The 15,041-nt window shown below is 45.6% G+C and overlaps 1 pseudogene; it reads right to left on the reverse strand.

Annotated features, from left to right (window-relative positions):
• Positions 1-261: 261 nt before the first annotated feature.
• On the reverse strand, positions 262-14,662 carry LOC116080457 (annotated as a pseudogene).
• Positions 14,663-15,041: the final 379 nt, after the last annotated feature.

Genomic DNA, 15,041 nt, shown 5'->3' on the forward strand with positions numbered 1-15,041 from the left:
CAGACAGTTGTGAGCTGCCATGTGGTTGCTGGGAATTGAACCAGGACCTTTGGAAGAGCACCCAGTGCTTTTAACCACTGAGCCATCTCTCCAGCCCAGCTTCTGACTTTTTAAAGTACTGTTATCCAGAACCAAACATCATTTGGACAGCAGTGAGAGCTGCCTTCCCAATCTAACTTGGTCACCAGCCTTAGGCCTTCTGATTTTGACTTTATTTATTTATTTTTTATACTGGGAACTGTAAACTGTATCCAGGACCTCTTTTTTTTTTTTTTTAATTCTTAGTTGTTTGGGATCCTTAAGCATGCAAAAGCTTTGAACACGAGGGTCCACAAAGGAACCAGTGTTGTATTATGGCATCCAGTTAGGCCAGAGCTGGGAATGCCTCTGGGTCATCTACATCAGGAGCAGAAGCATTTGACTTATCAGTCCCGCTGCCACGGTTTGGACGACCACCACGCCAGTGTCCACCACGTCCTCCTCTGCCACCACATCCTGGGCGGCCTAGGTCTCCGAAATTGATCTCCAGTTGAGACGTTAGTTATATCATTTGCTGGCTTCCGGAAATGATGGTCCATAACTGAATCTTCAGCATGAGCCTCTCACTTTTTGATTTATGCAGAACAAACCCCTTTTTCCATTGTCCATCAGCACCTTCATTTGGTTTTCGGATATTAAATTCTACTTTTGATCGGTCTTTATTTTGAATAGCTTTCCACTCATCTGAAGTCATCTCTTTTGGACCCTCTTCCTTACCCTCTTCAACTTCGTTCTCCTTATTTTCAGTGTCTGCCACTGGGTGCTCTTCACCTTCAGTTGTTTCCTCAGTCACATTTGATTGATCCAAATCAATTAATTCATCTTTGACAGTTCCCCAGTTGTGAGATCCGCTACCTCCGCATTTGTCCTCATACTTCAGGCCACTGTAATGTGAAAAAGAAGATCTGTCACTTCCACTATGCCTATCAAATTCACACTTGCCACGAGAATCAAATCCATCGCCTCGGCCCATTCCACATCCACGGCCTCCTCGACCCCTTCCAAGACCACCTCCGCCCCGGAGAGGCCGGTCAATAATTGGTCTACCAACTGAAAATTCACCTCCTTTACCTTTTTCTTCAAGTGGCTTTTCAAATCTTCTTTCATGAGGTGGTCGCCTTTCTGATCTCCTATCAATTATTTTCCCATCACCCTGAACTTGTTGATCAGATCGTCTTCCAACTCGCCTTATTCCTTCTTTCTTAAACGCCACTGGGGGCTGCGTCTCCTCCTTTTTGTCAGCCATGCCGACAAACTCACTCTATAGACCAGGCTGGTCTTGAACTCATAGAGATCTGTCTGAGTGTTGGGATTGAAGGTTCAAGTAGCTTTTTGATTAGCACCTCCACTGCTGATAGGGTTGTACCCGCAGTTGTGGGTTCCAGGCCTTTGATGCCTGGGAAGGAATTTGTTTGTGTTCTCCCAGCGTGTTCTCCCAGCATGTTCTCAGAACTGCCTGGATGGCCGTCACTTTACCATCTGCTTTCCACCTTCTGGCTGTTGCTGCGTGTTGTCTCTGTGTTCTTGGTCCTGGTGGGCTAGTTTTCTCTGCAAATCTCTTTCCTGGTGCTTAGCCAAGTGTAGAGGGAAAGACTAAATTCATGGTGGCTAATCTACCAGCTCTATCTACTAGTGGATTTAGAAAAAATGCTTTGAATGACCAGGCGAGTGTTTCAGTGAGAAAGGTTTGCTTCAGAGGCAACCATACCCCTGAGCATTTGGATGAAGCATGAAGTCGGGTTGCTCAGCAGGACGCTGGGAGGGTTCAGAATAACGGAGAAAGCAAGTAGTCTGAGACCAGAGAGGAAGGGAAGATCTAAAGATAGTCAGATGCGGTAAGAACCCAGGGACGGTGAGAAACACTCATGCTGTAACTTAGGGCAGGAGCAGAGCTTGATGTCGGTAGGAACTTCCTGGTGGGGGCGCTGGTGAGGAGCTAGGGAGAGAGCTCTGCCATCCATCTTAGACTGGCTTTAGAGCAGACTCTGCTGCCTTCCTGTGTCTGCATTTTCTTTCTATCTGAGTTGAACATTCGTGTTTGGGAAAAAGAACCCATTTCCTTTGCAGTAAATTGTGGCCACACAATTCTGTTCTCGCTGATAGGATGTAGCATAAGTGTGACTGAATCCTGCACCATAAATATGAGCATAAATGTCACGTCAGGATTCCAGGAAGGCCAATTAAAGGGATCTCCTTGGTTGCCATACCTCTTTAAAAGCCCATCTGCCATTAGACTTGAAATTTGGATGAAAAGGCTGGAGTTTTAGGAGGTGTTATGCCTTGGGAAGCATTCTTTTTATTTTCTATTTATTTATATTTTGTATCTATCTATCTATCTATCTATCTATCTATCTATCTATCTATCTATCTATTTATTGGGAGTGGGGGGATTTGTGCCATGGCACACATGTGGAAATAAAAGACTCCTTTCACCATGGGACTCCCAGGTTATCAGGCTTGGTGGTGGCAGGCACCTTTTCCTCACTGCTCCATCGAGGGGTCAGTGTTTTGAGGTGTTCTTGAAGAAAGAATTGGAATCCAGGCTTCATAATATTATGCAGCTACCAACACCAAGGGTCCAGTCTGCTTGTCTCTGGCATTTTTCTTAATGGAACATGAAATTCTCTTTGCTTTCTGGTTTTTTTATAGTAATCACTTGTGTGCCAAGTGCCTCAGAAGCTCTCAGCTTGTGTATTAACTTGTCTAATCCTCCCACCACCAGCCGAGAGAGGTAAGTACTGTTTTTACCTCTGTTTTGCAGATGAGGAATGGGGAGGCTTAACGAGGTTAACTAGCTTGTCTAGTGATGACCTGGCTTTAGCAGTGAGCATCTGGCCTCGAAACACACCAAGCCTTTCTTTGTAGCTCAAGTCACAGAAATGTCGCCAGCCAAGCCCATTCCGACTGACACCTTCCCTGCCTGCCACCTCCACATCTTGGATTTTAGAATCAGAGTGCCAGCCCAGCAAGCATGCCCAAGAAACGAAGGAAGAAGACCCTGGAGTTCTGGGTCATAGCCAGCACAGACATCAATAAAGGCCCCAAGAGGCAGAGGATTAGAAAAAGCCAGGTGACCTGGAGGGGTGGGGCCTGAGGGCTCAAGTGTAGATTAAGAGCAGGTGAGAGGGGCTGGGATCCTGTAGCTGTTTAGGATGCATGAAGCCCTGGGTTCAGTCCCCAGCAACCCAAAGAATACAGGAGGTGCAAAAGTTCAGGGTCATCCTCAACATAGCAACTTTGAGAGATCAGTTGGGCTGTGCCAGCTGCCGGTGTTGAGACATGGTTCCCTCTCCCCCACAATACTGCAGAGATAGTATGCAGAGCCTCTGGTTTGTATCTGTCAAGCATTCCCAGTGTTCAGCATCCTCCTCTTAGGTGTGGTTGTACGTACATCCTGGCTTCCTCTGAGCTGAACTGATAGAAGAATTCATTAGGAAATTTGAGATGTTGTACTTGTTAGGAATAGAGAGCCCTGTAAATTCTACTGCTTGCATGGTAGGGAGAGTTGGGACCAAATTTTTAAGATACAAATAAGAGCACTTGGTATCATAAACTTATCCTTGCTCATTGAATTAATCAAAGAGAGGAAATATTGAAAAGAGAGAGTGTGTGCTAGGCATGGGGCTCTTGATTAATGAGGAGGCCCGGAAGAACGGCTTTCTCAGGGGGCCATAGGGAGCAATCCTGTTCCTGTTGCTACCTTATTTCCTAAGTTTCAATCCTTGGTCCCCAAGCTGATTGTAAATAAGCCAATTTTAAGGGTACTGTTGCAAGCTAGACTCGCTGGAGTCAAGAGTTTGAGGTCACGCTAATGAGCTGTGAATTATGGGTGCTATCAGGTGGCTCAGTTTTGCCCTGGATCCTTAGGCCGCTCTCTAGGGCTTGTCTCTTGGTTCTGAAGTACTGTCTGTCTGTGGGGTTGTAGGAGAAGGCATGGCTTGCCTGGAGAAAGCTGGGATCTCTAAGGATGCTCCATAGCTTTGTTCTTAATAAAGTCACAATAGTAATGAGGCAAATGGGCCCTGTATTTGGAATGCAAATCAGGCCTGCAAAACCACATCCTGGCAGAGCAGCCAGAGAAGAACAGGACCAGCAGAGCTCAATGGAAGAGTCCTTTTCAAACATCTCCGTGGAGAACCTATATTTGCCCCCAGAATGAAGGAAACAGCTTGAAGCTGAGACAACCCTGGGGAGTTCTCAGCCAAAACTAGATTGCCTGGGGGACACCCCGGGGAAACCCTTATGAAGAGTCCAAGTTGGACTCATGGAAAATGAGGGTTAATGAGATGCAAAGGAACAGTCAAGACTGGAGACAGATTTGGAGCGGGAGGATAACCCAGCCTCCAAATGCAGGGCTGAGGGATGCTGAAAGAGCTCACCCACAAGTATTTGCTAAGTTTTTGAGTCACCTAAGAGAAACAAGCCTTCCCAGGGAAAGAACAAAGACTCCCGACCTGAAAGCTTCAAGCAAGGCCCAAGCAGATCAAAAACGGCTCTGCAGGGGCGCGTGATAAACAGCACACAGTCCTTTCTTCCTGACTTTTATTTCTTCCCTCTGATCATCTGTGTATTTCACGATTTCTCATTGCTTCCTTCACTTCCGCCCCGAGGGACAGGGTCACGGAGCAATCAGGGACACATCCAGGAACAGAATATTAAAGGCTCTATCCTTGTTCCATATCCGAGCCAGGGAAAATGAAACAAATCACTCACCCCGACGACGGCTCAGAATAGATCATTCCCGGAGCTCTGCAGCCACATTCACTGGCTGAATCCGGAGCTCTGACAAAGGCGCTTAAGAGATTTTATTCCTAATCTACTTTTTCCTCCTTAGAGCTTTGGAAATATGGCTGTGTAATTTAATGATTACAGGAGATGAGCCGAAGAATGAGCTAAATAAGATAACATTGGCTTGCTTTGTAATGAGGGGCTGAATTTTCCAAATATAGAGCAAAATCCAATTGTAGCCCTGTTGTTTATAAATGTTTCCTGCATGACATTTACATGAGAGACTCTGTTGGAACCCAGTGTCCTTTTTCATATCAAGAGCCTTCTCCTTGGCTCTCTACAGAATTAAGGGAGGAAAATGCAAGCTGATTTCTGTAGATCACCCTGTTGGCCATATAGACTAATGCATTGTGCTGCTGAAAGAAGTACAGGGTGGAATAAGTCAGACATCTACACAATGAGCAATGTCCACTGGTTACAATGAGAGGCAGCAGACACCCCTGAAATGGCAGGAGCTTTTCAATGGTTGATAACAAATAAGACTCAAAAAAGCAATTCTAGGAAATACAATTCAGTGTACCCCTGTTAGGCTTTGACAGACATGTTGGGTCTCTGGTGCTAAGACTTACCAGGTGAACAGCATGTGGAAACTCTTGTTTATTGCTGTAACTTTCTGTTTATCCCAAAATAAACATTTGGGGAAGAAAACAATGATGCTTCAGATGTTACTATTGAGGAAGAAATAGGAATAAAAGTCCTGAAGTACACACCAGGAATGCTAGAAGTGTCCCTCCAGCTATAAGTTCGTTTGGAAATTTTGTCTTATACAGAGTCCAGGGGGTTGATCATAACACCCTCAGGAATGGGGAGGAATCACGTGCAGTCAGGATCACACACCACAGGAGAATTGGTGTTGCCACAGCAAGGAATCCGAGAACTTACCAAGACTATGAAGTTATCTGATGACTGAGAATGCTGTCCTCAAGTATTAGTGAATAGAAAGGGCAGGTTACAACATAAACAGTACAACCCTGTTTTAAACAAATGTGCTTAGGACAAAGATAAAGATGTTCAGAGGTATAAATAGTGGGCTTCTCCAGATGTGAGACTGTTAGGTTGTGTGGATTCGATAATGTCCCCTCATATTGAATGCAAAGGCCGGCTTGAGCCACATAAAACCCTGTCTTTAAAAGAAAATTTTTTCAGCTGGGAGTGGCCGCACATGCCTGTGATCCTAGCACTCAGGAGGCAGAGGCAGGAGGATCTCAGAGTTTGAGGCCATCCAGGTCTATAGAGCAAGTTCCAGAACAGCCAAGGCTACACAGAGAAACCCTGTCTTATAGAATCAATCAACTAATAAATAAATAAACAATTAATTAATAAAAATAAATTTCTCATGTTGAATTCCCAGTGTGACTGTATTTGATGATAGCACTCCTAAGAGGTAATTCAGGTTAAATGGGCCCATACGGGCCCACAGGACTGGCTACTTTATAAAAGGAAAACCAGGCTGCACCTGATCTTGGACACGCCTCCCCCAGCCTCCAGATATGCAAGAGTTTCTGTTGTGTAAGCCATCTAGTCCATGACATTTTGCTATCTCCATCCACACTATTAAAGACGGAATATTTTCAATGTCCTTGCTTTCTTGTTTCTGTGTGGTGAATGTGAATCACCTTATTATTTAGGAACAATTCATGTGAACTCTTTATTCTTTTAGCTTCACTGTCCTGATGGTATGAAACTTAATTCTCTGAGTCTCCTTTGAGATCAGTGTCTGGGCAGGTGAGGTCCATCCTCCTCCACAGAGCAAACCTCCGCTGTTCCCTTGTGCCCCAGACATTCAGAGGCGGGCTATAGCCCTCACCCCTGGCATCACTGGTAACTCATAATTCACTTTGAACTGTGGTTGTGTTGTTTAAAGCACACATCTGAATGCGTGAGTGGTGCACATCTGTAATCCCAGCTGAGGCAGAAGGATCATGAATTTGAGATCAGCCTGAGCTACATAGTGAGCCCTTACCTCCAACACACAAGCCAACAACTTCTAAAAGCAAACAAGCATTCCCTATATGTTCTGACGGCTTAGTTAATTACTGAAGCAGTGAGCAATGGAAGTAATATAAATGGCTCCTTAAGGGTAAGGTTTGGGGAGGCATAGGGACTGTCTTAGGGTTTTTATTGCTACAACAAAACCACCATGGCCAAAAAGCAATTTGGGGAGGGAAGGATTTATTCAGCTTACATTTCCACATTGTTGTGGAAGTCAGATAGGAACTCAAACGGGTCAGAAACTTGGAGGCAGGAGCTGATGCAGAGGTCATGGAGAGGTGCTGCTTACTGGCTTGCTTCCCATGGCTTGCACAGCCTGCTTTCTTATAGAACCCAGGACCGCCATCCCAGGGATGGCACCGCCCACAGTGGGCTAGACCCATCCCCGTTCATCACTAATTGAGAAAATACCCTACAGCTGGATCTCTCGGAGTTACTTTCTCAACTGAGGCTCCTTCCTCTCTGATGACTCTAGCTTGGCTCAAATTGACACACAAAACCAGCCAGTGGGGGCTGAAGAGATGGCTCAGCGGTTAAAAACACTGACTGTTCTTCTGGAGGTCCTGAGTTCAAATCCCAGTCAACCATATGGTGGCTCACAACCATCTGGAGTGAGATCAGATGCCCTCTTCTGGTGTGTCTGAAGACAGCTACAGTGTAATTACATATAATAAATAAATAAATAAATAAATCTTTAAAAAAAAAACAGCCAGCAAGGAAGCAATGTCACATGGCTGAGGTTGATGAAACCATCCAGGAGCCAGGCTTCTTGACTCCAAGACTGTCTGCCTTGACTCAGTGCTGTCTCCCTGTCTTTTTTTTTTTTTTTTCCTGCATCATTCTTGGGCCATCTTGTGAGTGGGATTCAGAGTTCTGACTCAGCCCTCCAGAACCCCAGGGAAATTCTGGTCTTCATAATTTCATATTGGAAGTAGAAATATGTTACACTTTCCCACTTCCATGCCAACCGTGAGCTATTCCTGGGCAGTGTGTTTTCTGGACCTCTACAGGCTATGCACACTTTGCCAGAGATTCAGGCAAATGGTTCTGCTTTGTTCCTGACCATCCACATGGACATTAGCCTCAGAAAAAAAGGTGACTTGGAGACTGGCTCTGAAACCCAGGGTTGTCAGTGCTGGGATTGGCCCCAGACCTATCTATTAATGTATTTGTTTTGCATTGGCCAGTGTGAGCTTCAGTAATGTCTTTAAATCCTCTTTAGAATTTTGCAGTTTTTACACTTGTGATTGAGAGCAGTTGCAGACAAGCACCATTAATGATCAAGAAGGTAAGTTAAAATAAATAAAATATAAAATAAAATAAAATAAAGTAACTGACAGGAATTTGTGTTGGTATGGGAATTGCTACTGCACTTTTTGACAAAGAACTTAGGGAACTGTGCTGATATGTGGGTATTGGGTATGTCTGTGCATCCAGCAGATGTTTATCTGTGCTTGAAATGTGCAAGGCGTTTAGCCAAACTCAAGAAGAAGCAGCGTTGAATACAAAAATAAGATCTGCTGTTGGCAAGGGCAGTCCACTGGGGAGCTAGTCAAGCTCACTCACATTATCCACAGCACTCGAGGGAATGCAAGTATGAGGGGGATTATTTTAATTACCCCTGGGGGCCTTCCCTGGCATTCGTCAGCTCAGGCCTGGCCTGGTAACACAGTATGAACCGAAGTGGTCCAAATCGGGGAGGAGCTCTCTTCTACTGAGCCCATCTTCCAGAGTCCAGAGTAGAGGCTGGACAAGTACCTCCTCCTGACACACTATCCGTCACACCTCCAAGAGACAAGGCCTTCTGAGTCTAGAGGGAAATTTCTGGAAAATGAGCCAAGGGTCACCTACCTAATGCAGGCTCTCTCCCAATCTCTGGCTGCTAGGGAACAATCAGGGGCAATCTCCGGTATGTTCACCTAGGTGAACATGTATGTAAAGGTTAAAGATCAATGCTGGCTGTCTTCCTTCATCATTCTCCACCCTGCATTTTGAAACAAGCTCCATTGCTGAACCTGGAACTCACCAACTTAGCTAGACAGACTGGCCAGTGAGCCCCAAGGATTCTCCTGTCTCTACCCATGTTGCTGTGCCTAGCTTTTATCTGGGTGCTCGGGTCTGAATTCAAGAGCTCATGTTTTCGTGGCAAGCACCTTACTGACTTAGCCATCCCCCGGTCTCCTTTTGTTTCATGTAGCCTGGGCTCACTAAGTCTTCAAGGGCAACCTTGTACTCCTGATCTTCCCGTTGCCGTGTTCAGCTTAGGTTACAGACTGTTCAGTGTGGCTCCCAAGACCCTCACTGAGCACACGCAGCCCAACTGAGAACACAGCCCATCTCTCCAAGCTCCTGTCTACCCTCCCTGTTGGCTTTCCTTAAATACATCTCTCTCTTCCAAATATCACTGGACCGAAGACACTAAGAAGATGATTCTAGTGAGATCCCTGTGCACTATTTGCTTAATAGCAGCATAAAGATCTACAGAGCCAAAAGCATTCTGCCCACTTTCCTACCAGACAGAACCCGAGGATGCCTTTGTTCTCATCTTCCTGGAAATGGACCAGGGGAGTCTACCTTAGCAAGCCTTCTTAAAGCATGCTGGTGTGCCTATAATCACAGCACTCGGGAGGCTGAGGGAGGTATAGCTATCTAAGTTAGAGTTTAGTCTGGGCTATATCAAGGAGTTTCATCTCAAAAAGTACAAAAATTAATCAGACTTACCAACTAGCTGTTGTCGGCCTTTTATTTGCCCACCTCTATTCCCATGCTGACACCACGAGTGGCTTAATGTCCTTCTCCTTTGTCTTGTGACTTCTCAGAATTGGAGTGTTGAAAATGCTGTGTAAACTAGAATTACAAGACATCTCTTTAGGAACTACTTATTTTCCAGGTGTCTATGGCTCTGATGTATATGTGAACTATACATGTTAATGAACTTACTTGTTTCTCTGTGTGTGAGTGTGTGTGTGTGTGTGTGTGTCTGTCTGTCTGTCTGTCTGTCTGTCTCTGTCCCTCTCCCTCTCTCCTCCTGCCTTTTGTTAAAGGTGTTTCATCAAGCTAAGACCCATGGGAGTTATTCTTCTCTGACTCCTAGGGGCACTGTGACCTTCTTCCCCTCTCCCAATGTCTTTCAGAGTCCCCTCTGCTACTCTCCCCTGCACCTCAGCACTGCAGGGTCCAGCTATAGCAGCAGATGGACGACAACCTCCCTTGAGCTCAACAGTCATACATTCTTTAAGGTAAAATACTGAGCCTGTCCCTGTTCCAAAGACAGAATTTGTGACAGTATTTGGCATCGTCAAGGCCAGCACCCTCAGCCACCCACATCCTTGCTGATAATAAACATTTCTCTACTGGGATGAAACTTTGTCTCTGGTACTGTTTGATGCTTCATAATTGGCCAACAAATCTTTGTGGGATTGATTTGAGCGAGCCATGAGGTTAAGACTTGCATCAGGGAGGTGTTTTTTACTAAATTATTTACAAGAGATAGCAGAGAGCTGAAGTTATAAATGACAACCGACAGCCTGGCTGATGGCCTGTGTGTCCCAGCTTCCTGTGGACAGTAGCAGCAGCATCTCAGCCATATTCCAGAACCAGGCCGCACTGGCCACCTCCACCACAAAAACCAAGCAGGAGGGCTCAATGGAGCCCTGAGCTGCCGTGTGTCTAGAAGGTAAGCAAGCATTTCAGTTGGATGTTGACCCACCTGTGCTACATTTCCGGTCTTTCCTCTCAGCAAGCTAGTAATGGAATCATTAATGACTGTTTTAAATTTAGACAGTGTTTTCCACCTGGGCAGTTTTGAGGTTTAATAACTAGTAAGTTGGTACTTGGGAACAGGTTCTAATAACTTTCTTTTTGGCAAATGAAAGCAAATGACCCCCAAAGAACTAGAAAGCCTCTGGACTACTACACAGTTGTCAAAACAGGATTGAGATCTGAGATAGACTTGACTCCTGAATGCAGCAAAGCCACAGCTTGAAAGGCTTAGGGCCCATGTGATAGACAGCTAAGTGCTGTCCATACGGCAGATTCTCCGGCCTTCAGAGAGGCTCTGAGGAGGACAGTGGACCCTAAAGGGACAGTGTGCTGACATGTACTTGAACGTCTCCTGTGAGCTTTCCTACATATCAGACCTGCAATCACCCAGGGTGGCCTATTGGCACCTGGTCCTTCCCAGGTCTTTATTGACTTCTTCCTGTCAGTCAGGTTCTGGGGGAGGAAGACCAAGGAAAGCCAAGCACCCACCCACCTGTCCTTGGAGAAGAAAGATGGAAGATGACTCCTAAAGTTCCCTCAGCAGCCTGAAGCCTTCTCCTGGTCTCTGGTCAACACTCGGCCATTTCTAATGACCTAATGACTTCTCTACTACCAGGCACAATGCAGTGACAGACCCAGCAAAATGGCTTTTAAATGCCACCTCCTGGCTAAGGTGACCTCTCTCTCACAAACATCACATGAAGTATAATATAGCTGTGATTTCAAGGCTGTTGGGAAAAGTAATTTACTCTTTTTTTTTTTTTTTTTAAAGTCTTTCTTAGACACTGCAGTGTATCCCAGCACCTAGGGTGTGTATCATGGAAGAAACTGGAGTTGACATCTTTGGGGTTCTGTTTCAGGGCATTAACTTAATAGCTCTAATTCTTGGAAGCTCTGCTAAGTAGGAGACCTGCCCTGTTACATAAACATATTCATCAGCCTGAGAAAAAAGTGCATAGTGTTTTCTGAGTAATGGTCACTTAGAGGAATTCTGTGTGTTTTCCCATCTGATTACTGATTGCTCTTGAATATTCTCTGGGATCTTTGGAGAGGAGGAATGATAACAGTTCCAAGCAGCTTCCTGAACCACAGAATTTGCTTTCCTCCCAGGAATCTCCGGTGTGATCTTGGGCTGTCACTGCTGAGAAAGATGTCAGTGGCAGAGAAGGTTGCCAGAGCAGAGTGGTCTCCCACTGTCCTCAGAGTGCTCCATGCATAAATGCCAGGGGAGCCAAGTCCTTAGTGCAAAGCAGAATAGAAGAAGAGCCCATTATTCTTTTGCCTTGAAGGAGACTGCCTGCAGTGTGTCTTGCCAACAGCCTAGCTTACCACATGCCTACCTCCTTCTCCCTGCCAATCCTTACCTGGAGACCAGGCAAGTGTGTGGCCCCACCCATTACTCCAAGTGCAGCGAAGACAAGCGAGCAGCTAATTGAATTTAATTCACTGACGTGGCAACCAATCTTATGCCAGAGCTGGAAAATATTTTGTACTCAGCGATCATCTCCTGAAAATGCAATGCCAATTATTCTTGCAAGTCAGATTGTGCATTTGAAGGGCAGAATGGTGCAGCGTCAGGGCGTAGCTGGCTGGCACCCAGGCTTGAGCTCTGGCCCTCCTTAGCGGGTTAGCCAGTTCCCCTGTGCCAGGACCTGCCCTTGCAATAGGGCCCACTCTCTGCAAGACAGGCCCTGTGATGAGACTGTAGATACAAATTAAGATCTGTTCAAGTAAACAAAAATACAGCCTTCTTCACAGTGTGACAGGCTAGTGGAGCCTTCTAGTTAAGAGTGTGTGACGCCTATTTATGGAAACACTGTGTTCCTTAAGGTTCTAGATAGAATATGATCCTGGCAGTCCCTGTGATCTGCCAGCTAGCAGTGGGCTATGGTCCCCAGGCTACACTTAGATGAAGGTCATGTATTCTCTCTGCCTTTTCCATCTGTTTGCTCCCGCCCATTACTTGTGCCATTCCAGAGCTGACCCAATAACATCCCAGGCACCATGTATTTCCTTCTTCTGGGGAAAATAACTCACACTTATTCTGTCCTGGGGGCACTTAGCACAGAGCTTGGCCCTTAAACACCACCAAGATAAATGAACGGATAAATTTTTCCCCTGTATTCCCTCACTCATTCTTCAAGTGGCCAGTTACATGGAGCCTCTAGGCTCTAGTCCCTCTAGCATCCTGCATCCATCCAAATTTGTTCGGGAGCAGTCATATTGGAAGCTAGCAGGAATGGACTATCTTATTTTCTTGGTTGCACCCCCAAAGGGTTCTGTCATCATAGAGCCCTGTAGGTCACTTAATTTCTCCGTACTTAGAAGATTCTTGTCACTCATAGCAGCTAATTCGATGGCCTTTTCTTTAGGCTCCGATCCAAGAACAAACATACAGATACATCCTGGCATGGGGTAGGCACTGTCTGGAAACAGTCAGATAAAACAAAATTAATTATAATGAGAAAATAAAGCCTAAAAAAAGAGTTTGCCCTAAGACAGCAAATCCCATGAATTTATAATGAGTAAGATTTGTTTTCTGCCAAGAAGAGACCATTAATTATCAGAGATGGACTCTGGTGAACTGTGACAGAAGGCTGTATGAGGATTGTGATGAGCTGGAGTGGGAGAGAAAGAACTTAGCTAGGTAATGTCAGACTCTCGGGGCGGGGGGAGAAGTGGGGAGGGCTGCTATCACATATCAGATGAGGAGAATCAAAGCAGTTGTTCTTGAGGGGCCATCACACCATGGGACCTGAGGGACCAGGGCAAGAATAGTTCCTACATTATTTGTAGTTTTTACAAAAAAGAAAGGAAGGAAGGAAGGAAGGAAGATGTGCTTTTGGGTAAATGCTTATTGATTGATTGATTGATTGATTGATCTGTTTATTTGTATATATGCAAATGGGTGAGCATGTGTCCGTGTGTGTGTGTGTGTGTGTGTGTGTGTGTGTGTGTGTGTGTGTGTGTGTGTTGGTCTGAAATTAACTTCAGGAGCTGTCTGCCTTGTTTTATGAGGTAGAGTCTCTCACTGGGATCTGGGACTTTCTAATTAGATAGGTACCTGGCTAATGAGCCCCAGAACACCTACCTGTGCATCTCTAGACCTTGGGTTACAGGTGTGCATTGCCACACCTGGCCTTTCATAGAGAGAATCAAAGAGCAGACCCTAGATGTGTCAGATGTCTGTCTGCTTCCTAGTTGCTTCTGGTCTTGGTGGGGGGGGCTGTCATGTGAGGCACAGTGCAGGCACTTCAGAGCCTAACAAAAGTACAGCACATGTAGGGGTGATGTGGGTGGGCAGAGACAAGCTTGTCCAGGGTGAAGAGATAGAGGGCTGACCTCGAAGAGAGCAGAAGAGGGGTCAAGAGCATCCTTGTGCTGAAGATAGCATACTAAAAAGGTCCTGAGGCTCCATGAGTTATGGCTGGGCAGTGTAAGGACTGGCCTGGTGGGAAAGCAAGTGGATGTCCAGAGAAACCCAAACCATTGCTAAACAGGAAGTATGGTGACAGTTGGTTTTGGCTTCGACTTCCCAAGTAATGCATATTTACAAGGCGTGCCTGTGTGATTAGTTTCTAGCTACTTGATGGGAGAAGAAGGAATGTGAGCACAAAGTCTGGCTCAGACTTCTGAAAGATGGGATATGCTCTCCATGTCTGCTTCTTCCCTTACCATCTGTGATGGTTCATATATGCTTGGCCTAGGGAGTCGCACTCTTTGGAAGTGTGGCCTTGTTGGAGTAGGTGTGTCACTGTGGGCATAGGCTTTAATACTCTAGTCCTAGCTGCCTGGAAGCCAGGCTTCTAGCTGACTTCAGATGAAGATGTAGAACACTAAGCTCCTCCTGCACCATGCCTGCCTGGTTGCTGCCATGTTTCTGCCTTGGTGATAATGAACTGAGCCTCCGAATCTGTAAGTCAGTCCCAATTAAATGTTGTCCTTCTAAGAGTTGCCTTGGTCATGGTGTCTGTTCACAGCAGTAAAACCCTAACTAAGACTGTTGACTTCACGGCCTCTGAAACCCATGATGTCACATAGGAGGGACTCACTGACCTGTTGCTAAGGCAATAGCCGCCATATTCCCAGAATCCATTGGGCTCACCTCCTACCTTTACCTGTGGCCACCATGTCTATATATATATATATATTTGGGCCTAGTGTGGTATGTCCTGATGTGAGCTGCTGTTCAAACACATCGAAGACACCATCAGAGCTGATGACAGAAATGAGAGGAGACATTGTAGACCCTGTGGTAGATAAGAATCAGGGAGTGAACAGGAAGATTATAGCTGAATGCTTGACCATGCAGACCCTTCATCAACTCTACATCCTGTTAGTTTCTACTTTTATAAGTCACTAGTATGTTGACCTTTCTTTTAGGATCTGAAATTGTAACTTCACCAATAATATTGTTTGGTTGGTGTACTGGCTGGTTTTGTGTGTCAACTTGACACAGG

Source organism: Mastomys coucha, unplaced genomic scaffold, assembly GCF_008632895.1.
Source record: "Mastomys coucha isolate ucsf_1 unplaced genomic scaffold, UCSF_Mcou_1 pScaffold6, whole genome shotgun sequence".
Classification (NCBI taxonomy): Eukaryota; Metazoa; Chordata; class Mammalia; order Rodentia; family Muridae; genus Mastomys; species Mastomys coucha.